General features: G+C 32.3%; 1 protein-coding gene across 7 annotated transcripts in view; it reads right to left on the reverse strand.

Annotated features, from left to right (window-relative positions):
- Positions 1-15535, reverse strand: part of LOC149417817 (homeotic protein antennapedia-like) — a 434064-nt gene that overhangs the window by 96867 nt on the left and 321662 nt on the right. Inside the window, exon 1 of one of the 7 annotated variants that reach the window (XM_089639455.1) lies at positions 1761-2498. The exons of the other annotated variants lie outside the window; for them this stretch is intronic. The gene's annotated coding sequence lies outside the window, so the exon portion shown is untranslated. Of the gene's footprint in view, positions 1-1760; positions 2499-15535 lie in introns of those variants that run through there. 7 annotated transcript variants of the gene reach the window in all.

Raw genomic sequence — 15535 nt, forward strand, 5'->3', positions numbered from 1 at the left:
TTAGGGGTTTTTACATATGAATTATAATTATGCGTAGTTATTATGCTTTACATAGTTAATATTTACTGCCTCAGTAACAACATTTAGTATTTGTTTAGTGATAAATATCCGCGACTCGGTATAATTATACCCCTCCATTAGTATTCCAGGCAGAGAGCAGAGAGGTGTACATATGGTAGTTAGTCCCAGAATTTACGCACTGAAACAAACCCCTACTTCTAGTATTATGTAATGAAATCCTAAAGCTTATCAATGCAAGTAATTCTGAACTATCAAATGCATAATTTAGAATTTTATGTAGAAATACCTTTAAAATCATTCATGTTTTTTTGGAATTTATTTCCTATAGGTATCTATTTCTCTGAATAATCTATGAAGGTATATCTACCAAGCTTTTGTTTATAGGTACTTAAATCGATCATTCTATGAGAGGTAATCTAGCAAAGATACTAATAAAAAAATAATAAATTATTTTAGGACTGAAGACCAACACTGCATAATTATGAATGAATTACATTGCATAATGCCTATCTACCTACTGGTCATTTATTATTTTCTGTTTTTTTTGTATTCACAATTGTGCTAAAATGAAAAAAAATTTTTTTTACTTTACATCAAGAAAATGTTTTGTGTAATTTATCAGCCACAGCTATTTATGTACCTACCTACTTAATTATTGTATTTAACGTAATCAGGCAAATGGGTGAAATATTTTTTAATGTTATCAATTTCTACATATCAACATCAACGCATGCATTAGATTTTATCATTAATTTATTACTTGTTTTTTTGGTAAAATGTGCAAAAATGAAAAATTCATTTTATTTCAGGAAACTTTAATTAATAAATTGGGTTCACGTTATTAACGCGACCTTTTGTGTATAATAAGTTCCAGCATGCCATTAGAAAAATTATACAAGTCGTTTCTATAAAATTTGCAATTAATCATAATTTGCAACAAATTTTCTGTAAATTTTTACCCAATGTTGAAATAAACCAAGTTGGTACATTATACCTAGTGATTTATTGTTATATTTTATTTATCTAGGTGAAATACTTGAATGTAGCAGGAAAAATCAGAACTCTTACAAAGTTAGTAATAGTGGCAAAAGTAGTGCATAAAATTTTGTCAAGAATGTAAAGAACTAAACAAAACTAGATAGGTTTCCTGGAATTTTTAAGGATTGACACAGATATTAGGGCCATGCTATTGTATAAATATAAGATATCTAAAATGGTTGTCAAATGTCACATAGGAACTTTTGTTGTAGGAAAGGTGCATTCTTTGAAAGGGATTGCATAATCTTGACATTTTTTTTTGGTTTTACCTGAATACTGAATGAACGGAATCCGAAGGTTTCCTGGGCATTTGAGAAAATTCTTGAAATCGTTTTCGAAACTTTGTGCATTGAAGTGTCAAGTTTTTGCAACGCAATGATGAAATTCTGTATACTTTAGGTTTGAATAAATGGCATTGCAAAGACTTGGTATATGCAGTACGATTAAACTTATATATGAATGTTATAAATTCGTTATTATAAAATAAAACAAAAGCTTGTGGTCTACCGGTTTTTCTTGTATCTAAGCTCCATGAGTATATAAAGCTCTAATATCGAACCAGTGATAGTGAAAATAAATTTAAAAAAATAACGGAAACCAAAATAATAACTTACTAATTTTTCATACAAAATATTTACATTTCATTAAAAGAAACAGTTCAATTTTACTAAGTTGGTAAAAAAAAACATATCATTACTCACATGATAATTTTGAGGTTATCCCATTGCTGAATATAATTTGTACAGTTTATCACAAACTAACGTCACAAATCAGACCATTCTTATTAACATCAATATTAATGTTGTTCGAACGTGGTTTTAGGTCACTCATAAATAATGACAACGGGCACATTCTATTTTATAAATTGACATTAAACAGAGTCGTAGCACAGTACACGAAGGAACTATAGAATCAGCCATATTGTGGTCGTTACTGTAGCTCTAAATATTATTTTATTATTGTCCGTTGAATTAAATATTTAGCGAGAGATTTCCGGAATTTCTATTGCCCGATTTACCGCGTTAAATTCATCGGATTATAAATCAAATGGCCAGACAACTAATACAAACTTATCGCGGAAACTTGTCGAACGATTTTATATAAACAATAACAAACAAACTCAACTGGTTTTCATCGGCACACGATGTTTATGACACTTGGACACAGAACACACAACTTCCGCAACAATGTTTGAATTACTGCGATTACCGAGAAGGAAGCTGCAATAATTGTGGAAAACTTAATTTCCAAAGTGCAAGAATAATTTGAAGCACGTCGTTTGGTTGTAGTAGTATTTTGACGTATGCGAGCAGAGGCGAAATGAAAAGACGATTAGAGCGATCGCAGTGCCCTCCGCGGAAAATAGATAAAATAATCTAAAAAATAACGTCTAAATTTGCCGCTTTGAAAGTTCGCGCCGCGAGCAGCGTTCATTTAGGCGTCCGCTCAGGCTTTGTGTTAGCTGTCAAATCTACGGTCCGTCATAGCGAACGAAGCGCCAATCACGAACTGGCGCACTCACACACTCACAGTCACGCACGTGTACAGCCGGAGCACATGCATGCCGTATTGAAAAACTCCCCCATCATGTAAAGCACGGTCACCTAGTAGAAAAAACTATTTGTTTTCATTCTGTTATTCAAATCTGTACAAACCTAGCCTCTCTGGGCCGATTTCCTACACAAACTGACTGCCTAGTCTAGACGGGCCAATATGATTCAAGCTGTGGCGACCTGCTGAAAAGTGCACATGCAAGATTAGGGGCACGTTGTACAACATTTAGTAAAAACTTTTTGTGAGCCGTATAAATATTTGAGGCTTTTTACTATTACATTTATTTTATCTCTCTTCTTACTATATTGTATTTTTGTGGGGATGGGTCTATACACTGAAAGGCGGTGCTAATACGGACTTAGTACAGATACGAATCACACACACAACCTCATAAAATAAGCTAGATTCCCCATTTTAATCCACAGTTTATTCGTAGTTTCCGATGTCGTACTCATAATACATACGAACTCTTCTCTCCCACGTTTTAATGGTGAATCATTGATCTTTCAGCAACTGAAAATATACCTATCATATGCATTTACTAATAATTTTTGCGGATGAGAATAATAAGCAAATTGATTCATTGATCCGAATTGAATTTATTAAAATTAACGCGATATTATGATTCGTGCATGAATAAATTAAAATAAATTAGTATTTACAAGTCACGTAATTAATTCGCCGTTGTAATTTTCAAAACAGTTACAATCAAGTGAAATATGATGTATTTTCTAAGTAAAAACCTTCATACATGTAAAGTTTTTCTTGATTATAGGGAAGTATTGCTACAGTGTGTAATTTGAACGGAAATTCTGCCGTGTTTGTGGAAATTTACAAGTCAGAACCCTGCATATTATAAATATGGAGTTGAATTGTAGAATGAGACATGCTTGTTTTGTAGTTCATTGCAGCTAGCTACAGTGAGACAGGGAAACAGAGCACGCAACGTTATTACGATAGTAGGTATGGGGAAGTATATTTCTGGACATCCTGTAATTATCCAACAGAAGCTATGTGGGATTGAAGTACATTTCAAATACAGGTAGGTACATAAAATCAGGCCCAATCATTTTAAATTAGGAACATATAACTTATAACTAAGGTGACTAAAGAATATAGTTTACTACGCTAGTATATTTTGTGAGAAACGTTAAATAAAAAAATATATAACTGGTGTAACTTTATAGCGTTTTTTTAAATGTCACCTCGAGGGCGGTTAAATTCGTATAAACAATACGGGGCATATTGTTGTACGTAGTTACCATAGAATTTTATGGCCCTAGAAAGATTCAAATTAGTGGCAAAACGACTGCCATTCGGCTTTAAAAAGAATAAAGTCTATATTTTCACAGCACTGTGAACATATAATATAACAAGTTATAATAATTAGGTTCCACGATTTCTCCCTAAAATTGGGTTTACTTTAGTAAGTTTAATCGAGTTTTTATTTGATTCAGTTCAAAAGTAAAAACAATAGTTATTCATACAAAGAATTCTATGCAAAAGTTAGTCATAATAAGTATTTTACTCTACAAGTTCACATAGTGTTTTTGTAAAGTTACCAATTCCATTTCAAACACTTCTCTAATTCAGTTTTATCTTTGACAGAATCGTGTACACAGTATACAGGCCCTTATGTCTAAAATTAAAATGTCCTATTTAAAGCGTAAAGGACATGTCCCGGAGAACAATAAGGCCCGGCCCTCCTAAACAACAAATTGAGGACTTTTTCACAATTAAATTAACCCTTACGAGACCTTGCTGTAAGGTCTAATTTACAGTGGCAAGGAAGGTGGCGTCGTATGAAAATGAATGATAGTTGAACTGCTACAATGAATATTAAAATGGAAGGCTATTATGACGATTACAATAGAGCCGCGCTTATTTATGTGCACTGAGTATTAATGGTTCTCAAATATTAAAACAATAAATATAATGCATTATTTAATCGTAGGATACATTAAATCATTGGAAATATATTTATTGTACTAAAATACAAAGTTAGGAAAAATAATTTCTTCCATCGAGTCGCGATTTTTTTCAACTATCAATAACGGTTTCACATAATATATTAAGTTTTGAGCGGGGCACCGTGTAAATAGACCAATTTGTAATTGATAATTCTACTGGATTCCGAGCAAAACTTAAAACCAAAATCTTTAAATCCCTTACTTCAGAGTTCATAAATTTATAAACCTGTATTGAAATTATATGTTTACTCCTCTTTTCTACGATTCCCCAGTTTATTTATTTATATATAAATCACAACAAAAATAGTTGATTGTGAATAGCGAAGTCCTGTAGTAAAATGAATGTTTGACAATTAACTGTCTCAGGCAGAAAGTTACTTCAATTTTATTATGGGTATGAGTATTACATTTATATTCAAATTGGCAAGAAATAATGTTTCAGTATTTTCTCAAGTGATTTTGTCCACTTTATGACTTGTGTGAAATCGGAGTAACGATATTTTTGGATTACAAGTAATTTTATTGATAATAATTTCGCAAACAATTTTTGAAGTGAAATAATTGCAGCCTGAATATTGTAGTTGGTAATATTTTCACCACCACCGTTTGATGTTATGTTGTGTTTTTCCCTTATTGAAATAGGGGTTGGAGTATGACGAGTTACCCTTTACGGTACTTTTCAAAAGGGTGAGCGAAGTTTTTCAAATGCAAAACTCAAAAGAAAACCGACCGGACTACTTCATATTTACATAAGGACAAAAGGGTATTTCTGAGTACCTACTTCATACTATGTATCATGTATTTTACAAGAAGCGTTACTAAAAGCCTGTTTTTAATTTCTAAAGGAATAATTGCGTAGGCTCCCCGCGTGTCGAAATTTCAAAGTAACGTCGTAATTTCAAATACTAATAATAATTTTTTTTTAAATAAATTTACTAGGCAAACATCATGCGTAAATCAAAATTGATCTCAGCTGCAAATAGAAAATGTAAAATAAAGAAACTAACTAAACGACTATCACGCCGTTTAATACCTAATACAGAAAGGGGATATTTGACTACCCTTTCGATAATTGTCCAATATAATTTATTTATTCCATATTATGCTGTCTTAAAAGAGTTAAAGTCACAAGGAAGAAATCCACGATTGATTTTATTTTGGCAATTTAATACTTATGTACAAACTGATTAAATGCAAACTGACGATTTCCCGAAAATTAATAAATAATAAATTAATAATAAATAATATTCTCTTGGAAGTGCTCATCGAGAGAATGGTGGAAATATCCCTTAACAAGAAAACTGCTTCTGCAGGGGTAGCCAGAGAATTTGAAAGTTTGCACAACATACGCCTCTATTTTTCCACTATTTACTTCAAAATACTACGAAATTAACAATACTCTTCAACTATACTTACATACCGATTTAACATCTCGAGTATTTAATGATCCTGTTGTCTTTTTGGGAAGTCTCCGACTTCTTATTTCATTAATATTTTCAACCTTGATTATATCCCAGCAAAAAAATGATTGGGTACATCGATAAGGTTCCATCGACGGCTAAACAAATCTCTTTATTTCTTCCTTTGAATAAAAAAGGAAAATAATTACGCACGACCGCAGGTAGACGTTGAATTTATAAAATTACAGTAGAATAGGATCAAACAAAATAAGGGTCCGATGTTATTTAATTTTCTGTATCCAAAAGGCATCACTTGAAAAGGTTCATGAAAACGGACACGTCAGGAAAGGTGAAATTTATTGTTTTTTGAAAAAGTAACATAATAATTAGAAATAATTAAAATATTTTCGAAGGGTCGTTTTTTTATAAAGGTAAACGGGCCGCCCACATTTTGTTTCATATTGTGAATAAAACGTTTGTTTTTTTTACCTTTATTAAGATGGATAGTCGTTTTACATTATAAAATTTTCAATTATTTACAAACTGAATATGGGTAAGTTAGGTAGATACCTACATAATTCCAGTCTCAATGATTTTGATCAAGATTAGGTATTTCCCATTTATTAAGCGTTCTTTTTTATGCGGGTATTCCTGCTGCCGTGCGATCTGTCAAATTAGAAAATACATCTCAAAATAAAACGATTAAAATATATAGTTAATTTGTGAGGGTAGGCAGACAGGACCTCTTCTGTTAAACATGTACTGCTTCATTCATTTTTACAAAATATTTCACTGCATTTAAAAATAATCTTTAGTTTCATATGATTTTCATATTGAATATCACGTAATTATTCAGATCTGTGCATTATTTTGCGTGAAGCCGTGGTACGAAGATTTTCTTATTTGGAAAGCATTTATACGAGTAGAAGAGCTTATAACATATCCCCTTCTGAGTCTACTTGGTCTGTTTACTAGGTAATAATAACAAATTATATGAATAAGAGTTATGGCCTGACGATCTCGGGGAAACGTTTCTGCTATTGCGAGCGAGAAACATAAACTATAAATTCGCTTTTATGCCTGCAAATGACTCTCTTTAATAACAAACTTGGAGAATTACCTATACTAGTAAACATGGAAGAAACACGAATTTAGCAGTCCGAGTACAAAAAAGACTTCTTACTTATGTGAGAAAGGTAAGAATCGTATATCATTCGAAATATTAAAAAGCAATATTTTCAGGAAACATAAACGAATGATAGAAGCTTATCGTATTGATCCAAATAATATCTTCGGGAAATTAAGATTCTCGTCTTGATTCTGCTGTAACAGACGTTAAGGAAATGAGCTCCGAGAGAACTTTGTGGGGGCTCAAATTTCTACCAATGAGAGAGTGAGTTATAACATTCTCAGAGGGGGTGGGAAGGGGAATCAATTACTTCAACTGCGATGACTTTTCAATTAGAGATCGCGAGAGTGGAAATAATTCAACAGACTCTTAGCGCAGCTGACCCCCGGGTTTGGCAAAATAACAGCTAATAGCTACCAGGAAAGTATAATGTGTAGAGGGTGAAAACAGAAGTGAAACAAGAGTGGGAATTCGAGCGTGTTTTCATTGGACCGATGGCGATGCATTATAATATTACAATATACTTCCTCTGCACTTCCCGAAAACGAAAACAAAAACATCTTATTTCAGCTGTCTCCCTGATACAACATCTGGATCAATTGGAATACCAGGAGCGCAAAATATGAAAACGATGTTGTTTTTAACATAAAATTAATACTGTTCCAAAATCAGCACTCTTTCTCGGCGAAATAAAAAGAAAAATCATGTTAAAATGATTACATTGGACAGCTATAAATCATGCCGAATCGGAATTTTGTAAAAAATATACTTAGGTATTATTTATTAAATGGGTGCCTTCCGACCCTTTCGACGGTTACCTTTTTAGTAGAAAAGTCTTAAAGACTATGACTAATTTGAACATCTCTATTATAATGGAAATCATCTAACGCAGCCAATGAGAACCGTTGTTCTTGGCAGGTAAGAGGTGATGATGACACTGAGGGATCACTCTATTATTGTATGGTTGCCGGGGAAAAAACAGATGGGAATGAAGAAATACAGTGACAGGAAGACGAAAACATTATTAAATAAAACAAATATCTGAATAACTTAATTAAAACTGCCTTGACACTATGACGCTCGACAAAATAAATAGCATTACATTTACTTCATACGTTCATTATGTTATCTTAATTTTAAATTGAATCTTTACGCAAAATAATTGTATTTGAATCAAAACAAAAAAATCATTTCTATACTACCTGTTAGATTTCATACATGTTTTTTTGAAGAAATTTAATTTATAAACATTTATTTTACTATGCAAATCCCCAAAAGGCTTTCAAATGCAATTCTGTTCATCTTATTTACAAAATTACAATTAAAAAAAATATAGGTAAAAAAACATATAAGAGTTAAAAAAATACAGGTAACGTAAAATAGAAATAAATTAACTAGAGTTAATACTTATGTACTTACATTAGATGTAAAAGGAATTGCATTATTATACAAACAGCAATTTTGACTAATCATGATGGTAGTACGAGGAGTTAAAATATTCGTAATATTATTAAGATACATTCGTCTTATTATTCTTAACTTTCTTAAAAAAAATCAATTCCTTTATTTAAAATGTGTGTGGGTATTTCAAATTCATAGATATCTAGCAAAGTTCCCTTTATAAGTATTTGTTACTGTACTAAACACGGAAAGTTTTTAAATTTTTTAAGTAATTATGGATTAACTATTTAATTTAATTATATGACGAAAATAATGGCAATAATATTTGAATTATTTCTCTAATAAACAATAAACAGTGTTAATCTCAAGTTACCTCCAGGTAAATATGGTCCTGTATATTATCTGCATGTACAAAATATAAATAAATAATAATATTATATGTACATTATAGCATCATGTTAATTATCTTTAATCAAATGCATTGTACACATAGTTTTGCATTAGTGATCGACAAACCGATGGATAATAGTTTGACTGTTGTAAAACGTTTGAATAATATGTGTCAAAGAATAATGGGTTCAAATAGAAGTTGATAAGTTAATTACTACAACATTACTTAATTAATACAAATAAATTTAAAGTATATATTCTAAACAAATTATTTTTGCTTCCACGCAGATTTGGTTTTATATAATATTTTCAAGAATATATCTCAAAACGAGACGTCACTGCGGGTTCTCCATAACACCGTGCAGCCATCTGAGACGGCAAAAAATGAACGAGAAATACTCCACAAGGGTAGATTTCTTTGTGCGTATTCCTGAGGGTAGGATGAAGAATAATATTCGCTTTTCCGTACATAACAGGGCGGTCGGTAGATTGGCCAATCGGTTTATGTCAAAAAAACTACCCTCGCCCACTACTCATAAGCTTTCCACGGCTTCTGAGATAGATTTCAGGAACGAAATGCAGGTAAGATGGACGAACTAAGTAAGAAAATGAGATATTGTTTTTTATTTTAAATTCTAGATCGTAAAGCAAACTAATGAAAATTTAAGATAAAATTTATCTACAAGTATTTAAACGACGAAACTGAACTCACCAAGGCATCAAATCTCTCCTAATAAATTAAAAATACATGTTTTCAGATTTGAAACTTAAATTTTCTCAGAATATCTAACAAACAAAAATTTTATACGAATTACAACAAGAACAATGGGAATAGCTTAACAAAATACTTAGTGCTGCTTCGGTTGGTGAATCACCATGGAAGCTTTTTAAACATCACGTTTTGGGCAATGATTTTCCCCACTGTGTTTCAAATAAATTTAATAAAGATCCCTGAATTTCATATCAACGTCATATCAATCATTATTTTTTTTATAAAAGTAAATTTTTTATTATACCTAGTCATGGTGTTAGAAATGGTGAGTTTAAAGATCTTTGATTATTTTGGTACGAGGAAACCATATTTATTACTGCTTTACATTCGTCTCCATAAAAATGTTGCCATCGTCCTATGCATGATTTGAACATTAAAATATGACATGAAATAGGAACCCCAAAAAAAGAAAAAAGAAGACTTGTTCTGAAGTTATTGAGTTCTGGAATATACCTGTTAAATTAATGCAGATGTAAGTGATATTTAAAAAAATGCCTTTGACGATTGCTATGAAAGATTGTGTTGTGGATTAACAATACGGAACATGACGAAACACATCATGTAAAACATTGAAATAACTATTCTTTGTCACTTTGTAGATTTTGTCAATGTTTCAGACTCAAGTTTCAAAATACAATTAAAAGTCGTGTTTCTTATTTGTAAATGATAGTGAAAATAAAACAATCGCTATGCCAAGAAATCTGAAAAATGTTTTCAAGGAAAAAATTGTTATGTTAGAGAAATATGTATCTATTGAAACGAAGATTTTGCCTTGTTTTATTTGAAGACGGATTTCATTCTTGAAGAATTTTTGACAAAAGCAACGTAGATAGATACATGGAAGGAGGTAAAACCAAACTAGAAATTTAGTAAACGATGGTATTATTCATTATTTGTTTTTTTATTTAAAAATGTTATATTTTTGCATTGGAGTTACATTATGTTAAAAATAGTTTAATAATTGTGGTTAAGAGTGTTTTCGTCTTTAGGGTAGGTTTTATTATCGATAGTTCAATTGATAGTTAAGATTAATTAATCTTAGAATTTTTATATTTTCAAAAAGTGAATACGTGGAATTGTTACTATTTCTAAGTTTTTTTATAAATGTATAATCCTAAAATATAACGTCTTTTATCGGGAATATAAAGTATAGTATTTTTTTTGATATTATACCGTGTTGCGCTGCATCCTTCCAACTAACGTGTGACAGATAACATTTGCCCTGATGATGTTCACTGTAAACTGTATCGCTGTTCGAAACGTTGGCTGAAGAAGGAGAACACGCAACACGGCAAAATAATCCGAAAAACGATTACATTATTACTTTTGGCCGTTAAAACCTCAAATTGAATGTGAATTAACTTAATTCTGCAATCAATGTTCATCTACAGAAAACACGAACTAAATAGCAATGTAAATTAGGGTGAACAAGAGCCAAAACATATAAAAAAACTCGTAACATAAACACGAAAATCCATAAACGTCCATAAAATTAGTAAGTGGGTGATGTATTAGCTGTTATGGACAATAAAAGTCATATTAAATGCAACACTTTAAGCATTCACGCCCAGTGGAGTAAGTGCCGCTTAACTGCTTTACGGTCCCAATGTCATTATACCTAGTGTCCGCAGACAACTACCCGTCTCCCTTCTTCCATTCACAATCACTCCTCTTCCACACAAAATGAAAGAGACAGATACACATCCCAGCGATAATAAATTACTTAAACTACTCAATTCATAACGCAATTCGGAGTGATAGCCGGAGAATAATATTATTATTATTACGAAGACATTATTATTAAGATGTTAATGCGCTTTTAATTATGTGAAGGATACCCAGTAGGATTGTTAGCTAAATGAGGTTGTTGCCTATAATATTTCACGTTAATTTAACTACCGTTGTTTTGCCCACCTCATTATCATTATGTAGTCGTGTAGCGCGTTTCTTTGTTACTTAATTCAGACATTAAAGTGCAGTTAGCTTGTTAACTTTTATATAATTTCTTACTTCATAAATATTCATCAGATTAAAGAGGTGTTTGCAGGAAGCTTCAATATATCCATAATCGGCAGAATTCACACGATCACGTTTGCAGCTCTGATATATTATAAGTCGTTTATCTTTTTAGATTTACACACAAAGAAAAATAAGTATTGCTGTTATTAAAATCTTGTTAAAAACGGGATAACCGGCCGTTTCCTAATAACATTTTGGTAGTTTCTAAATATATTACAAAATATTTTTCTATAGAAGATTAGAAATATTTATTTTCCAATACAAACAATTCAACTTTTTTTTACCTAAAAACTACCTTAAAATATTTGAATATCCAAAAAATTATCTATCTTTTTAATTATGCCATCATGTAGAATCACCCCGGATATACGGTAAGAATAGTGATTTTTGAAGTGAAACTTCTTTAGGCGCGTAATGGATTTTCGATGGACGGAGTAAAACCGAGTCAGGATCGACACGAAAATGCGGGTACCCCCACCACCGCTCACCGTTCACTGTCCCTCTCTCACCATATGCGCTTGTTGAGGTGGGGGAGCCGCTCACGAACGTTCTCTCTCTTCTCTTCTTTCCTCTCTCTCAGACACCAGCGAACTGCGCCACGCCAAGCATCAGCTGCTTGGTTAGTATACTGCGTCGTGAGTGTAATACGAGTGAAATACGTAATTGATTGTGGTTCATACGGTTTAACAAAAGAAGTTTCACTTCTGTCTTGCGTAGGCTTGACACACCCACTTTTTTATGAACACGTGTTCCGGCGTTGCGTTATACATTCCCTATTTACTAACATTTTAATATGAAACCTATCAATTCATTCGTCAAGGACCTGCAGTCCCATTTTTAACAGGATTACAAATAATTGTAGAGATTTTTAATAAATTAGCAATATTTTGTATCAGTAAGTTTTTGCCGTGCATTGATGTGTTTTACAGTTGCCTACACCTGACAAGTCAGAAAAAAAACTTGAGACATTACTTATTTCTATGAATAGGTAATTGAAAAAATAATGAAGGACTTTTCTTGCCAGCGAGACATGCTTAAAATGCGGGACTGTCAACAGATCTCAGAGTTCAAAAATAACCTCAATTCTATTTACCTTCCACCTCTAAGCTCTGAAAACAAGAATCTTGTCTTAAAGAAGTGACTAGAAAAAACAAGGGACCAACAACAACACTGGCAAAAATATTGTGGAACTACAAATTAAAAGTACGGGAATAAGTTGTAAGTAATTTACGCTTGGCGTAGCCGGGAAATCAGAAGAGAGAGGAGATGCGATAAATTACTGGGAAATTTACGAGTGTTAGACAGACGCGAGGGGTCTGAAAGACCAAGTGATTTCAAACACTTTACATATTATATTTTGAAATTATGAGTTATATATTTTGTGTGACTTTCTTGGCGTTTGAATTCCGTTTCACACTTACAGATATCTCATAAAGCGATGAAAATTAGGATTTATATTAATATTATTAATTGATGCTTTTACTAAATGTTTGATTAATCATAGCAAGATAATTCTTCATAAGTTTTTTATAGGCGATCGCTATTCTGAGACGTTCACAGCTCGAAAAAATCTCGTGGCTTAAATCGACGTATTTCCGTGTTACGAAATATTTTGAGTTAATAAATTTCATCTCCCCGCCACCATCTCAAGAATCTAGTTAATTTATAGTCCTCGGCTCAGACGAGCTGGTCCGTATTGTGGGATGAACGCAATAATGATAAGTCCTGCATCTCTCGAATATCGAAATAGAATTTTAAAAATTCTTCGAGTAAAACCGTTGTTTGAGCTGCTCGCCGCTCACAGACAGCCAATTTGTAAAAACAGCCAAACGGGTTAATTTATTACTGGACTAAGGTCGCTGACATAATTTTTTATTCTAATTTAGATCACGAAAAATATAGTAGAATCAGTTGTTTTTTCAGTTGATTATATACGCGCTACGTAGTAGGTAAAGCGTTGAGTTTCCCTTTCAACAAAGCGATCTCTAGCACGCAATAAATCTCTCATTTAAGTAGGTACTTCATTTTCTTAATCTTCTGGTAAGGTACTTAAATATAAATTATTGACTTAAAGTAATCAAAAGCGTATAATTTAAAAAAGCTCATTAATAAGGTTTTTTATGTATCTTTTGTTTTGGTCGAGTGAGAGCAGAGCATTTTAAACATCATTATCATTGTAGAGGACATTTTAAAGTTTTAGCGCAGAAGACATGTCTCGCAAGGCAGGAGGTGTATTTATATGAGATATATTTTGGCGACACAGAAACCTGCGAATGATTTGTGGGGTTGGGCGACATCGACGCAGAGCGGAGAGTATTTAACTCGGCGACACAGCGACATTCCGCACAGACACGCGCTCAGAGGGAAACAGAACGATGGGCCGACGAGCTAACAAATACACCTTTCACAAAAAATGTTTGTAATTACTAAATATAAAAGAAAATAGTAATTAAGCTACATAATATTTTCGAAATGCCTTTGAGTTTGTATTTTCTTGTATTCTATTCTGAAAAAATTTATCTCTCTTCTTATTTTCGTTTTTTAAATATTCTTCATACATTTTTTAGGTATTTTCTTTATACTATGTAGGTATGAACTAATATTTTATCTGAGTTTTTATACTCTCTGAAAACCCTATCTTTTTATTTGTATATAGAATAGTAGGCGTATACAAATATTCTTAAAGCCCTTGATATTTTGTACTTAACAATACACACGAATTATAGGTAAGTGTATCCTAGGAATTGAAGCTACATTATGTATTTACATAAAATTAGCACCTTTTGTACATTTCTTGAGACTGAATCTGCGGGTACTTCCACTGGCGAGGTTGTCAGGCCAATGCATATAAGTTTTAAAATACCGTTCGAAATAATTTGATAGCTTGTATACTACGGCAGAAGATTTTCAGTAAAGGTTTTGTGGGGGAACCGATAATATGACAGATGTTCGTCGTGTTTCCAATTTTTCATATCATTATGGAGGTCCGTATCGGCCGGAGCAATTGTTTTTTTAGTTAGATACCTAATTCAAGAGGCGCCGCGAGCGAGAAGGCCAGGTGTACCCATCAAGTTCGAGTGCTAATCAGATGGTATTTCTATCAAAGCATCGCAATGGCCTTAAGAAGTAAATTTATATTAAAAAATAACAAAAATGGTCCAAGTTCAAGGAATAATAGGTAACTTTCTTTCTTTTCCTCCCTCCACACACTTGTGGTGGCGGTCTAAACGAGATACACCTGCAAATTCTATTGCATACATGTAAAACATTGATATATACCTACATTTTATTAGGTAGTAGGTATATACTTTTGCGACTGTTCAAAAGCACGCTTGATCGTCATTTTTGGTTGAAAAGTGAACTCAGAGGTTGATGTAATAATTACTATTTTTTATTCACGACCACAATACAAAGTACCTAATTATATTCAAATATTTAATTTCTCTTCACAAAATTAGATTATCGGTGGAGAAATTTACATAAAAATTGTGCCAAGAGTAAAAAAAATTGTCTTTCGAAAAAACTGCCTTGAAGTAGTAGATAGCCTAATTCCAAAAAAGGTTGATAAGAGAGGTTGTTCAGTTGTGAATTCGAATAAATTTCGAGAAATCTCACTTTCTAAAAACAATACGAGTTGATCGATCTAATTGGTCGATATTAATATTTATTATTGTAAGATGTGGGGGGGTGAGTGCAATTCCACACGTCTCATATAGATTGATTGTACAATAGATAAGTGAATATTAGGATTTTTATGAACATGAGTTCCTACGACGTTTCCTAATTTACTAAAAGTTTAATAGGAAACATATCAATTCAGTCGTTAAGGGCCTGCATATCC

The sequence above is a fragment of the Hesperophylax consimilis genome, chromosome 14, assembly GCF_061612785.1.
Source record: "Hesperophylax consimilis isolate HC1 chromosome 14, BYU_Hcon_1.0, whole genome shotgun sequence".
Taxonomy (NCBI): domain Eukaryota; kingdom Metazoa; phylum Arthropoda; class Insecta; order Trichoptera; family Limnephilidae; genus Hesperophylax; species Hesperophylax consimilis.